This window comes from Centroberyx affinis, unplaced genomic scaffold (genome assembly GCF_046629955.1).
Source record: "Centroberyx affinis isolate AG114_WGS23_722 - 3 ecotype Tasmania unplaced genomic scaffold, CSIRO-AGI_Caff_v1 ptg003452l_1, whole genome shotgun sequence".
NCBI classification, from domain to species: domain Eukaryota; kingdom Metazoa; phylum Chordata; class Actinopteri; order Beryciformes; family Berycidae; genus Centroberyx; species Centroberyx affinis.
Window position 1 is genome coordinate 16,405 of NW_027281420.1, and position 14,459 is coordinate 30,863.

At 38.2% G+C, this 14,459-nt stretch overlaps 1 long non-coding RNA gene across 1 annotated transcript; it reads right to left on the bottom strand.

Moving 5' to 3' along the window:
- Positions 1-277: 277 nt before the first annotated feature.
- On the bottom strand, positions 278-2,116 carry LOC139661061 (uncharacterized). Its single transcript, XR_011696578.1, has 3 exons — positions 2,066-2,116; positions 1,874-1,953; positions 278-751 (listed from the first exon to the last, which is right to left on the bottom strand). It is a non-coding gene; the product is annotated as an uncharacterized lncRNA (long non-coding RNA).
- Positions 2,117-14,459: the final 12,343 nt, after the last annotated feature.

Sequence of the window (14,459 nt, forward strand, 5' to 3'; positions counted from 1 at the left end):
AGAGAAATTTGACATCATCAGTAATGTCTTGTTGGACTGACAAATGTAGAAGGTTTTTCTCTCTGCATTTAAGAATGAATCCAAACAGATTATCTCTGAAATCCTCTAATAGTTTATCTAAATTTGGCATAACCGTTTGAGTATCAGAAGCAGTTGGATCAGTCTCAGAATTTTGCTGATCCAGGTACAAGCTGTGTTGCTGTACTGTGGACTCTTCACTGGGACAGTCATGTCTATTATCAGAAGGCCTAAATACAAAGCATCTGTGCTTCCTGTACACGTGTTTTCTAAAAGAATGGAATCGGGAAAAAGTTGACTGGCAATCACCTACACCACAGGTGATACTAAAATTTGGTTCATGTGCATGAACAAGTCCAACATGTTGGATTAACTTCACTAGAGTAAATGTCCTTCGAGTGCACTTTGGGCACTGGTGCCGTTGAGGCATGATGATCTAGCACAGAAGGTTAATCACTCGGAGTAAAGTTACTGGCAGGGGCTTGTCTCCCTCTTCCACAATACTGACAATGCGCCTCTGAAGGAAGGTCAGTGTGTTTTTCAGGTGCGGTGGGTATGCAATGTTGAAAGCAAAATACATACTGAAGGCTGTTATGAAGGCTTCATCAAGGCCTGTGCACTGGCACACGCCTACTCTGTCTACTTTCACCACACTGAACCCTCTTCCAGTGATCGCCATTTTCCAGTCATTGTCCATCAGTTGTATGGTTGGATAGGGTGTACCAGGGTCCCCCTACATAAAAGAAAAACATGCAAAAAGAGATTACAACTTGTAACCAATCAGTAAATTAGTTACTTCATTGGCATTTTTATTGCAAGCAAATCTGATTGGTCAATGTTATGTTAGAGCCTCTTATGTACAAGCACTTGCTGGTGACCAGTCCTGAAGTTTGACATTTTTTTGATGATTTGCAGCACCTAAGATAAAGACATGTTTCATGTATTTTCAGTAATTTCTTTGGTGAGTACATATCCACTATGTAAAATTAGGAGATTAATGTTTTGATTTTTGCATGTAAGAAAAGGTTTCTTGGACAAAAAAAAAATCTATTTCTTGTAAAACAAAGATGAGATTTTTGAGTTGGTGTATTAGCTGCATGGCCCAGACAATACATTAGCGGCATACAGTGGAGTACTGCAAAAGCAATATGCATACTAGGCATGCAAACTTCACATTATGTGATGCATTTCATGTTGTTTTCTAAAACCATTTTTTTTTTTTTAAATTAGTAGCATAAAACGCATGCTACATGAGAAGATGAAATGAGAATTAACTATTTATTTTGTATGTAAATCAAAATTAGTTTATATGCTGTTTTAGTCTAAATCTTAGTTAAATTTGAAAACAATATTTTGGAGTTATTCACAGGGTGGTCTTATTTGGAACACTTTTTTGGAAAAATATATTAGCAATTATGTGAAAAGGCTGGCATGGTCTTAATCGGTATATGATGCCCCATTTAAATCCATGCCAGACTTTTCACATAATTTGCAATACATTTTTATTTACATAATAAAAATTCTATAAATGAATCAACAAAACTTCAAATGAGAGATTAATCTTTAAGTTTAGCCATATTTTTTCTGTATAAATCCAGCAATTTTATATTGAAAATTCCCTGTAAACAGATAGGTGGGCTTTACGGGTACACTTACCCTATATTTTTCATGCTTCACTCATTAAAAGAATACGCAAACAAAATACTAATACAGCCGAAGATGTCTAAAAAAGTTAAGGTTTAAATCAAGCATATCTATAGGAGACAGGTAATTCCTGAATCCAAGCAATCTTTTTCTGTGCATGTATTTACGTGAGGTCTACCAGTCAGTATTGTAGGACAATCCAGATGCCTACCTCTCCCATAGTGATGTAGTGTTCGATCTTTTCTCTGAAGATGGATGGCAAGAGGATAAGCCCGGCCCTTAAGTCGATTCCTGCAATGCAGAAAAATATCCTGCTTTCACGATCACATACATTTTCATGTGTGCAATGTGGTAATTACAGCAGATCTATTGTCAGGTTCATTAGTAAGGTGACTGTCACTACCTGGTAGATCTTCAGCCAGGGCATCCTGTCTTGCGTCAGTGTACTGTTTTGCTAGGGGAGATTTTCCCTCTGCAAGTTTCAGCACATTTGGCAAAACACTGGCGAAGCCCTCCCCGAAGCGACGACAGAAGCTGCTTGTTGAAGGATGGATTCCGTCAACCTCATCAAACAACTGTAGAATATACATGAAGACATTATTATTAACATTCAGTATATCACTGAAAGTAATTGTAGCTCATAAAATGCTGTTAAGCCTCAATACTGTGGCCTTTACAGACTATATTACCTCAACTTTTAGAAATTTTTATTTTACTTGTTTTCAGTGACAGCAATTGACATGCCTTCAATTTCACAATATCCAAAATTATTACATAGATTGATAACGCTCCCCTGTAACATTCAGGTGTTTTCACCATACTTACTCCAGCAGGCGTCCTTAAGTATGGGTATTTGTTGAGTACATCCTCCACGGGCATCCCTTCCATGATTTCACGACGTCTCCAAGAGAAGGTTCGCGCCATGCGGTCTTTGACAGTCGAGATGTCTGGATGTGTCTTCCGATACTCACTTTGTAGCACCTTCACATGGGCCTCAACAGACATTGAATCCTCCCCAACACAAATTTCCTTTGGCAAAAGGACAGAGACAGATAATGCTCAGATAGTGACAGATAATGACAGAGACAGATACATGCTAAAAGTCTGTGCACTCATTGTACACTAAGGTGCTTTGGATAAAAATATCCACTAAACTGCATGAACAATTTGAGACCTAGTGTACAGGATGGGAGTGGAGTATATGCAAAAAAGATTTGAATGTCTATAATATCTGCCTCATATTGTCTTGCACTAAGTGAAAAAGTAAAAGTGATTAAAAACGTGAGAATAAATTATGCATATGGCAATGGACTTACAAATGTTAGATTAGCTGGCTTTCGACACAAACTTTCAGATGAACTGGTGGCTTTGGACTGCTTTGTGTGGCCAAACTTCTCTTTCAGCTTTCTGACTTGACTGTCGCTGACAAGTGGTGCACGTTCTGCTTTAAATTTTCGCTTTAGGGACATGTGCCAGGTGTGCTAGTAAAAATGAAACACATTTGACTATTTGGCATATTCCAGCAAGTAAGGATTAAGTAACAATACCTTCTGCAAATATATACATACAAATAAATCAATGATTTAAAAACAAAACAAAAAAATGCAACTTACATAGCCATTTCCCTCCATATCTCTCAGGAAAGGGTATTTCACGATCAGTGCCTTGGCAACTTGAATATACTCTGCATTGGTTGGATACCTAGCTCAAAGGCAGCAACAAACTCAAAATCAACCTCTTGGTTTTGTCTAAAGATCATTTCACAATGTATGAAAGCCGCAAGTAGTAAAGTTGTAGCAGCAGAGGTGGTAATAACAGTTATACTTACAGGGCGTATTCTGCCATCATTTCATACAGCACTCTGATTATTTTGTTGCGTAATTTTGGCACTTTGTGACATGGTTCTTTGGCATCAAGCCTCATCTGGACATCTTTGGGAAAGGTTGGAATGACAATCACAACGGGTAGTCTCTTGCGAGCTGGTTCACCACTGCAATGCAACAAGATTACATCAGTGTTTCCCAATTATGGGCTATTGAACAGCTGACAGTAGGGCTGGGCGATAATTCAATATTATTGTTTATCATCTTTCAGTGGAATCATATCGTGATGATATGAAGATATTTTAATATCATGACACATTTCTGCTGTCTAAATTGATGATGACAAGCAAATCTTACTTAAAAACTCTCATAAAATGGAGGTATGGTAGGAATATTATTTTAATATTTCTGTTTTGTTTGACATCACACCTAACATTACCATTTGGTTCAATGAGATGAACATTCATTTGATTATTTAACGTGATTTTGCATACATGAACCATATCGTGATATATATATTGATATTGAGAAAAATCCTTATGATTATCATCATACTGATTTCAACCATATCGCCCAGCCCTAGCTTACAGCCACAATATATGAAAGTCTGTGACAAACTATAAACTGAACCAAATTTTAAAAAGATTGATAAAAGACTGATAAAAGGCACAATAGTTTTGGCACAAAAAAAAAAGCCTTTGCGTTTGTCAGAATTTTCAACAAAGGCGGCAGCCAATAATACAAAGGCCTTTGAGTTAGATAGGCAGGGAAAACCCTACATATTTGGGATCTCTTCTAGAATTTACAATAAAGTTCTGTGGATTTGAACAAAGCTTGGCTATACAGCAATGACTAACCACCCATGGGAGCAGCGGGGTTGAAGAGGTTTTTAACCACAACTGCCTCTTAAAGCCTCATCGTGATGCACTTGCCTTGGATCAGTGGAAGGCTGAGGTTGGAGCTCTACTGTAGACTGAACTGGTACTGGCTCTAATGTAATAATGGTCTCACCCTCCTTGTATTGGCGCACAAACTGTTGAAATTTTATTTGCTTTTTGAAGGAACCATCAAACAGGTATCCAACCATGGCTTCAGTGAGTCCACAATCCACCGTTTCTCCATCCACGTCATTTTCTGAGATACAACACACACATGCAAAATTACAACACAGTTATGGGCAAATAAATGTAAAACACACGTACACACTTGCGTGTGACCAAATGTGTGGAAGAGAAGACGAGAGGGAGAATGGAAGAGTTTAGCTTAACTCTATGAACGCATAGATATAGTATATAGTTATATATAGTATAGTATAGTACATAGATACCGCACTGGCCGCTGCTGTTCATTTGAGCGACCCGCCATATTGGAACAGGGATGTTGATCTTTTTTTTCTTTACCTGACATAAGTTAGCTTAATTTAGTATCAGGACAGTCACTTAACCTTATGTTAGCTTAAAATAAGGATTACTTATTGTGATATATCAATTTCAACACGTTTGTAACAGTAAAATATTGTAAAACAACTTGCCACCTGTGAAATGTTATTCCCTGTTGCTTGGTTTTGACATTTCTTTCATTAGAACATCCAAAAGCAGCACAAAAGTCTGGCATTTTCTACTATTTGAACGGGTCAGAACCCCGCCGCAAGATGGCGGCGGCAGAGACAACAAGCCCGAATGCGGCATCTACTAACGTTATAGCCTGCTGTATCTATGCTATGAAGCTTGCTAGCTAAACCATGACCTAAACACAGCGCAGGTGTCTGCCATTTTGAATCTGAAATCCCCGAGCGAAGCTAAAACACACCAAAGTAGTTAGACGAAGCTAGTTAACAACTCATGGACGTTTCACGGCAATTCCGCGTTACATAAAAGGCATAAATGTACAGACTACAGAGCCAAAATGTAATTTAACTCTTATGTTACAGAAATGGTAGCCAGCGACCATGGCAAGATCAAGAACAGGCCGTTGGGACACGGTCATTTAACGTTACCGTCGGAGCATGACACTACAAAGCATAAAGCAGTTAACTTACATGGTCAACCGCTAAAGAAACGTGAATGCTGTAACGGCCTAAATCAAGTTCCAAACATTATAAATAAGCTACTTCATCGGTGCCTACTACAAGCGGACTTACCACGAGGACACGCCACAGCAGACTGTGGGAGAAAAAAACGGGTTGCACTACCCAAGTCCTTAGGGCACTATAAGGGAGCGCCAATGCATAAAATAAATACAGAAAAACAAGTCCCCGTGGAGGAATGCAAAGAATGACAAAACAGATCATGAAACAGTGAAAATACTTTGTAAAAAATAAAATAAAATAAAATGGGGAGTAATGGTGATGGCAAGTGGAAGCACTTTGCTACACTGACAGTTACTTGATTAAATGAACAAAATCACTCTAAAATAAAAAGTATCCTGCCATAACGTTTAACAGTTACTTGATTAAAAGACCAAAAACACTCTGAAATAGCAAATAAAGGCGCTGCTAGCAACAAGCCATAAGTGCTTGATGTAGCTGGCTAACGTTAAGTTACAGTAGGCTGAGTTAGGCTTGTTAAAGTTAGCTAACGTTAGCTAGCTAACAGTAGCATGAACAGAAACGTTAAGGTCCGGTTACTTACCCCTGAATTTCCTTGCCTCTTCGTCGTTAATTTGTATCCCAGCTTCAAGTATTTTTTCAATTAGATCATCCGTGGACAAGCTCGACAAAGCAGGAAAACTAACCGACATTTTCACTGTCTCAGGTGCTATTTCATGTCCGGGAACGCAATGGGTGATGAACCCGGAACACTGACCCCTGCTGGTCTTTCGAAGTAATGACATGAGGGTGATAGCCTCTTGGCATTTGAATAGAACCATATCATGATCCTACAACATTTTTTTTTTTAAACTATTCAATTATCATTTGCATAATAACAATGCAATGTAAAGACTAGCTGAAATCACTAAAATGCACACCCAGCTAAGTTATTAATGAAGCTCATAAAATTATCCCCAGGCCATACTGAGCAAGAATTGAATGGAATTTACCAGTAGTTTATTATATTTCAATAAACCCAACTCTCTATTTAAATCAAGATTATGTGATCACTGATTTGCTGCATCATTTGCCTGTACCTTAAGCTTGTTAAAAGTACAATTATGTACCCTTTGCTGTCAGCAATGATTTTGTACCTTTAAAATTAAACAAAGGTCCACAGTTATCACCTTAAGGACCATTTCCGTACCTTACAGGGTACTTTTCTGACAAATGTACCCTTGGGTACAGAAATGATACCCCTATTTCTCTGTGTGCAGCAAATTGATGAATTGTTAAACTTCAGCATTATTTCATTTACAAGAAGTTAACACAGTTAGAGAATGTAGAAGAATGACTGTTTTGATCATAGTTTCTCTGTTATCTCTCTACCTACAATACAGATAGTCATGGGATTCTGGACAAAATCATATCTAACAATAAAAATATTCTCAGATTTGGATCCAAGAGACAAAATCTCATCAAATGGGGATCCGTGACTCTGATGTGGACTAAATTAGGGTCCTTGATATGAAAAAGTTTGAGAATCACTGCTTTAGAGTAAGTCTTGCCACTGTGATAGTATTATGACTAATGTTAGCTTTAGTTGGCAAAACAGAAGCTACAGGCATTTGTTGTGTTTGCAGCTGTAGTCTAACTCAGGCTGCATGGACTCACACTACATGGATTTCACCATTGAATACTTTTTGTTTACTTTGGCATTGTGAGTTTGGGGTTTGGTTTGGAAAATGAAAGCTCATTATCAGTGTAGCTGCTGTAGTCAGGTTTATTTCTGGATCTAGTTCAGGTGAGCAGCCATGTTTTCATCACCTGTACAGTCTCCCATCAGCCACCTTCACTTCCTGTGGAAACAGGGAAAGTAGCTGCTGCTAGTTTAAAAGTGTATGTTATTTTTGTATCATAATTATGTAAATTTTACCAAACTGCCAGAGATGGCTGCATATCATTTAAGATTACTAGGCTAACCATTTAGTTTTAGAGCTGCTAAGTTCTCATTTGCTCACTTTTGGGAGAATGCTAGTCGCCTGCTATCACTCAGCATAGTGTATGCTAAAGAGTTAGCATGATACCTGCTATCACTCAACATAGTGAATGCTAAAGAGTTAGCATGGAGCCAATGATCCACCAGGTACACATGGATGATTTTGGTGTCTGTGTTCTCAAAACTTAACAGCTAAGTTGACTAATGGAGCAGGTTTACCATGCTTGTCTAAATCTAAAGTACTAGCTATTGTCAGGTTACTTTGACCTTTGAACTCTGTAGCTGTTGTAATGTTGGTGTCTTCTGTTCTGTCTGTTTCTCCTGGAGCCTCAACAAAGAAAAACAGGCTACTAAAGGGAGTCTTTTGCCTCCTGCAGAAATGCAGAAAATCAGCATCACACACCCATTGTGATGTTTCTCCTCCCCGCTTTACACACACACCACACACACACACACACACACACACACACAGACACACACACACACACACACACACACACACCCTCCCCCGGGTCAACCCTCCTGGATCAGTATTATCACATCTGGCCCAGCGCTGAGCAAATCCCTTCCCATATTTTTTTCAAGCTGGGGGGGGGGAATGAATGAGAAAGACGATTAGTGAGCATAAGCCACTCACTGCAGCGGTGGAGTGTGTGTGTGTGTGTGTGTGTGTGTGTGTGTGTGTGCTGGTGTGTATGTGTGTGTGTGTGCGTGTGTGTGTGTGTGTGTGTGTGTGTGTGTGTGTGTGTGCGTTGGATTGTCAGATGGGGGAAATGTTTCCATGTTTCTATGTGTTTGTGTGTGCATGTTTGGGGAGTGTGTTGTGTGTGTGTGTGTGTATGTGAGAGAGAGAGTGTGTGCGTATGTTGGATTGTTGGATAGGGAAATTTTTGGATATTTGTTTATGTGTGTGTGTGTGTGTTGTGCATGTTTGTGTGTGATTGTGACTGTGTGTGCATGCGTTGTCTCTATGCATGTTGAGTGGGAGAATGTTTGTGTGTGTGTGTGTGTGTGTGTGTGTGTGTGCTTTGTAAGCATGTATGTGGTGTTTATGGGGTTTGTTTGTGCCCATGTGTGTGTGTGTGAACATGCAAGCCTGCCGTGATTCTGTGTGTGTGTGTGTGTGAGTGTGTGCGTACTTGGCTGTGTTGGCACTCGTGAATGCACATGTGTGTGTGTGTGTGTGTGTGTGTGTGAAATCACGCTAGCCAAACCATGGCAGCTCTCCAGCAGCAGCCAGTCCTTCTCTATTGTACAGACTGGAAACAAAAAAAAACAAAAAAAAAAAAAAAAAAAACAGAAAACCAAAGGAAAGCCTGCAGCTCTGCCTCGTCTCTGTTCTGCAGCACAGAAACACAGAAACACACACAGCTGCCTCACTGGAACCTGCCGCTGCCACACAACAAAGCCTGAGCCTGATAAACAGAGAGGAAATTTCCCATGGTCCTGTTGTTGACTATCTTTCAAATTGAGGTCATGAATCGTTTTTTTAGTACTGAATGTGTCAAAGGCTAAGAATATTTGTATTGATTTTAGACGTTCTCACCCCTCTCTGTCAGTACAGTGATTGATGGCCAGAATATAGAAATATTGGAGTCCTACAAGCATTTGGGAAATATACTAGACAATAAAGTGACATTTGAGAGTAATACTGACATGGTGAATAAGAAAAGCCAGCAGTGTCTCTTTTGTCTCAGGAAACTCTCTAAGTTCCAGGTTGACAGGAGCCTGATGTCAATGTTTTATTGATCTTTTATTGAGTCTGTGCTCATTTTCTCCTTTATCTGCTGGTATCAATCTCTCAAGGTAAAACACAAAAATGTGCTCAATAAGGTGGTTAATGTCTGTGGCAAAATAACTGGCACTGCACAGGAAACTCTGCAGGATCTTTATATAAGAAAGCAGAATCCATCCTGTCTGATTGTTCCCATCCTTTACATCAACAGTTTCAGTTTCTGCCATCTGGTTCCTCCTCAGACTTCCACTAGCTAAAACCAACAGATACAAACACTCCTTTATCCCCTCTGCCATCTCCCTCCTAAACTCTAAACTCTTTTTACTGTGTATTTATGTATTTTGGTCTAGTTTTATCTGCCCTGTGTTTTATGTGTACTAAATGTATGCGTCCCACTGCTGCATAACCAATTGCCCCACCGGGGACAAATAAAGTTATTGAACTTGAACTTGAACTTCAACATCACTGTGTCAGAATCATAACACCTCCCATAATGCTGCAGCATCCCCCCCCCCCCCCCCCCACCCCAAGCTTCAGTCTCACCTTCACTCTTATGATCCTGTCAAATCCTACCGATGGGGTGAGAGAAAAGTCTGCTTGTTTCCAATGCAGTTTCACTTTTCAGTGAGGCAGATCACACACACTAGTGTCAAGAAAAAGATTTTAAATAAGTTGATTTGCATTGGAAACGGCTGAAATTACCTCAACCAAATGGCAGTTTTTCATCACTTCTTTTTTAAAGAAAAGTAAGATTGTAAGACTCAAAACTGGGTTAAATGACTTGTTAATATAGCTTTCATCTAAATAAATAACTGTGTTGCTTCTCCCTATTATCAATTGGTATAACAATCCAGTTGATGAAATCTTCTCCACTGTCTGTTCTAAACAGCCGGTGTCTGGCAGCTCTTTCCTGGGGAAAATCCTCTGGTTTGTTTGGAATAAACAGCAGAAGAAGAACTGGGTAGTTAGCATGAGCAGTGATAGCAACCATGGCTGAACAGACAGAGAAAAGAGAAACTCAAACTCCAGCCACAGAAAATCCAAGCTCCGCCCACACTGTTTGATTGACAGGTGATTGAAAACACGATTAATAAACTTTCAACTAAGACCGCTGCCTTATTTTAATTGCATCTTTGTTTTGTGCGTGTAAACGTGGCAAATGAGAACAACAGTATAGAAGAAGCTTCAGTTCCAACATCGCCAAGATTATGAGCATCTAACAGTAAGTAGGTCAAGGGTCAGAGGTCGCAAAGCCCTGATAATCCTCCTGCCACCCAAGAATGAGAGAAGTGCTTGGAAAAGAAACAAGAGAAATGAGAGCTAAGGAAAGAGGCAGAAGAGAAGAATATGTATATTTATAAATCAAGATATATAAATAGGTTGGAAATTACTATGTTCCACTATTTATAGAGTATGTACAGTGACTATTTCCTGATTTTACCCCAAGATCAACAATATTATTAGTGCTTCTTCATGTTTCGATCTTTCTGTCTGAAGATGAAAAATCATCCTCTGTGTATCGAAGGAGGACTGAAAGGTTTCCAGCTGGACCGAGGAGCAGAACATTACTGAGCCTCTTCATCTTCCTTTGACCTATCTTTTTCTGTGGGTTTATCATTTCGTTTTGCCCTCTTTCATCCCCCCCCTCCCCCTCTCTCTCTCTCTCTCTCTCTCTCTCTTTCTTTCTCTTTCTCTCTCTGCCACAAACCGCTCGGCTCAGTGTGTCCGTTGCGGCTGTTTTTAGCCTCGTCCTTGTGCGATCTAAATAAAAACCCCGGGTCATCAGATATTCTCTGAGGAAGATCAACGGCTTTGTGGAGTTTCATTTAACCTCCTATTATGTGTTTGTGTGTGTGTTTGTGTGTGTGTGTGCAGTGGTGCAATGTAACTAAGTACATTTACTCAAGTACTGTACTTAAGTACAATTTTGAGGTACTTGTACTTTACTTGAGTATTTCCATTTTATGCTACTTTGTACTTATACTCCACTACATTTTAGAGGGAAATATTGTACTTTTTACTCCATTACATTTATTTCACAGCTATAGTTACTAGTTACTTTTCAGATCAATATTTTATATTTAAAACATTTGATCATCTTTAAAAAATACACTGTAAGCCCGGATAAGTTGAGTTTACTTAAAAAATTTTAGGAAACTGGTTGCCCTAAAAAAATTAAGTAATGTTTGAGGAAAACTTGAGTGAATTTAACTTAAAAAAATGAGTGGATGGCATTGTTATTTTGAGTTCAGTAAACTTAATACCAAGTTTGTTTAACTTAAAATCATTAGTAATATCAATTGCTTTGCCCCTTTATTCCACTGAAAACTTAAAGTTAAGTGCACTAACCTCCAAGATGATTAAACTTAAGAACATTAGTAATATTAATTGCTTTACATATTTACTTCACTTATAACTTTAAGCTGAATACACTAACCTCCAAGTTGATTTACCTTAAAAATTCCTCTACTATCTGAAGAATAAAATAAAATCTGTTTAATAAAAAAAACTATACAGATTAAATTAATTAGGAAAATAAAAAGCAAAACCAGTACATTTTTGTCTACATGTTTTATTCATCTTTATCATGCAAAATCAGTGGCAATGCATAAAAAAACTTGCATATGAATCAGTGCCAACAGTAAACATGGTATTTTTTAAAGTGCAACATTACAAACCACAGTATAAGTATTCAGAACCCTGTTTTAAACAGATAGCTGATTCTTCAAAGATTGAATTTTGGGTTTCAGCTCACCTCTGCCCAAGTTGAGCCTGACCTGCTGAATAAAGTGAAAGGTGCTTTTCATGCACTCTTGTGAATCAGGATGAGATTAAACTACAAAATAAATGCAAATGCAATAGGAATGACACTAGATCAATGCTAATAACATGAATCATACACCAATCAGCATGGAATTAAACTACAAAATCAGTGCAAATGCCATAAAACATACTGTAGCTAGAAATAGTAATGGAACCAAACTGCTAGATCAGTGCTAATAACATGAATCATACACCAATCAGGATGGAATCAAACCGCAAAATCAGTGGCAATGCATAAAAAACTTGCATATTAAAAAGTGCCAACAGTAAACATGGTATTTTTAAAGTGCAATACAAATAACCAAGCACTCAGATCCAGAGCAGTGGTCTAAGTATTCAGACCCCTGTTTTAAACAGATAGTTGATTCTTCAAAGACTGAATTTTGGGTTTCAGCTCACCTCTGCCCAGGTTTAGCATGACCTGTTGAATAAAGTGGAAGGTGTTTTAAAGGGTCACATACACATTGCAATATCACAGCCTGGTCACATGAATACAGTTAGCATTTGACAGGTGATTTAGGCTACTAACAATTAATGGCAGTTATCTTGAGTGAAAACAAAACAAACAACAACAAAAAATATCAAATTAGCATGGCAATAGCAAAAATTTCCAATGCTGAAAAACAGGAGCTTCAAATATCTGTTTAAGCAACCTTTTCAACCGGCCACAACACTGGAGGTTAGAAATGTCGGTTTTGAGCGGGAGCACTGCTCACAAACAGCTAAGTTACTAAAGTCTTAGAAGAGAAAAATGTCCGTTGAAACGCTTTACACTGCTAGCCAAATGTGTCTTAACACGTCAGTTTAGCTAATGAACACGTTTTTTTTCACTGCTAACAGTCATTGGAGCTAGTGCTAACTTCAACAGTAAAATCAAAAGCCACAGAGTAAAACGCGGTGGCTCACTCACCAGATTCAGTCGTCCTGTCGCCCTCTTTTTTCGTCTCTACTCCACTCAGGCACACGTCCTCTGGCAAAAAAAACCCCTAATAAGTTGTAAAATGTCTCTCTCCGACACAACAGCAGCCAACAGTTGAAAATTCACGCAGGAGAAGTGACGTGCTGCAACATGCCTTCAGGTTACCTATGCTGCATTCAAGTCCTGTCAGAATAATCGGCCAAATGATTTTCCGACTGACAAAAATCACACGAACACTGATAGGCTACAGTAAATTTCTGCCCATGTAGAGTAAATTAGATAAGTGAGTTATTTATTTGCATAAATCCTGATATCAATGAGATCAAGTCAATATTTTTGTGATTTTAGGTATTATAGAGTCTACTAGTAGAATACAACAACAAGTCTGAGATAAAAATCACTGATATAAAGCTCAAAAGTGTTTATGCATAGTTGATAACAACATGAATTATCACCAGAAACGGCTAACCATGTCTTTTTAAAATGTTTTGAGTATTAAAACATAAAACATTTTATTTGTAGCATCCACAAAGTTGACTAATGACCTCAGGAATACCGAACCTTCCTACACTACTTGAATGCAGCGGGAAGTTTAGAGGCGTGGTCATGACCAAAACTTAAAAATGCCATCCCACTTAACTTAAACTTACTCATTCATGACATTACTTTCAAATGTAAGTATATTCTACTTCAAATTAGTAGACTGCACTTAAATTTGATAGTTATACGATCAAACTTAAATTATCTATGTATGTTGAAATTGATTGATTGAGTAGAAATGAAATCCAGGCTAACAGTGTAACTATAAAATAGCATTGTTATAGATTAGACTACCCAAAAGTAGAGCTAAATTGTTAAGATTAGCTTCACGTTGACAACTTTAAAATGCTGCTTACATGTACATGTATGTCAATAAATCAGTATTAATATTCCAATAATTTATGAAAAATATAACTCTCTAAATGGGGACAGTTTGCATAATGAGTACGTTTACTTTGATACTCTAAGTACATTTTGCTGCCAATACTTATGTACTTTTACTTAAGTAAGATTTTGAATGCAGGACTTTTACTTGTAATGGAGTATCTTTACATTGTTGTATTGCTACTTTTACTGAAGTAAAAGATCTCAGTACTTCTTCCACCACTGTGTGTGTGTGTGTGTGTGTGTGTGTGTGTGTGTGTGTGTGCGTGTGTGTGTGTGTATTTAAAAGAATGAGTGATGGAGTAATAAAATGCGTTTAATGCGGCGTCACCTAACTCTCACTCTGCATCAGCATTACCTCTCATCATGGAGACATGCGTGCCACAGCGCTTTATTCGCCAAAATCCCATTTTTCATGTTTCATTTACTATTTTTTATTTTGAGGCTTTTAGCTGATGTTTTTATCCACACTGAATGTGAGAGTATAAGAAGAAGCAGCAGATTTCCTTGCTTGTGAGAAACAGAGAAAACAGACCAAACAAATA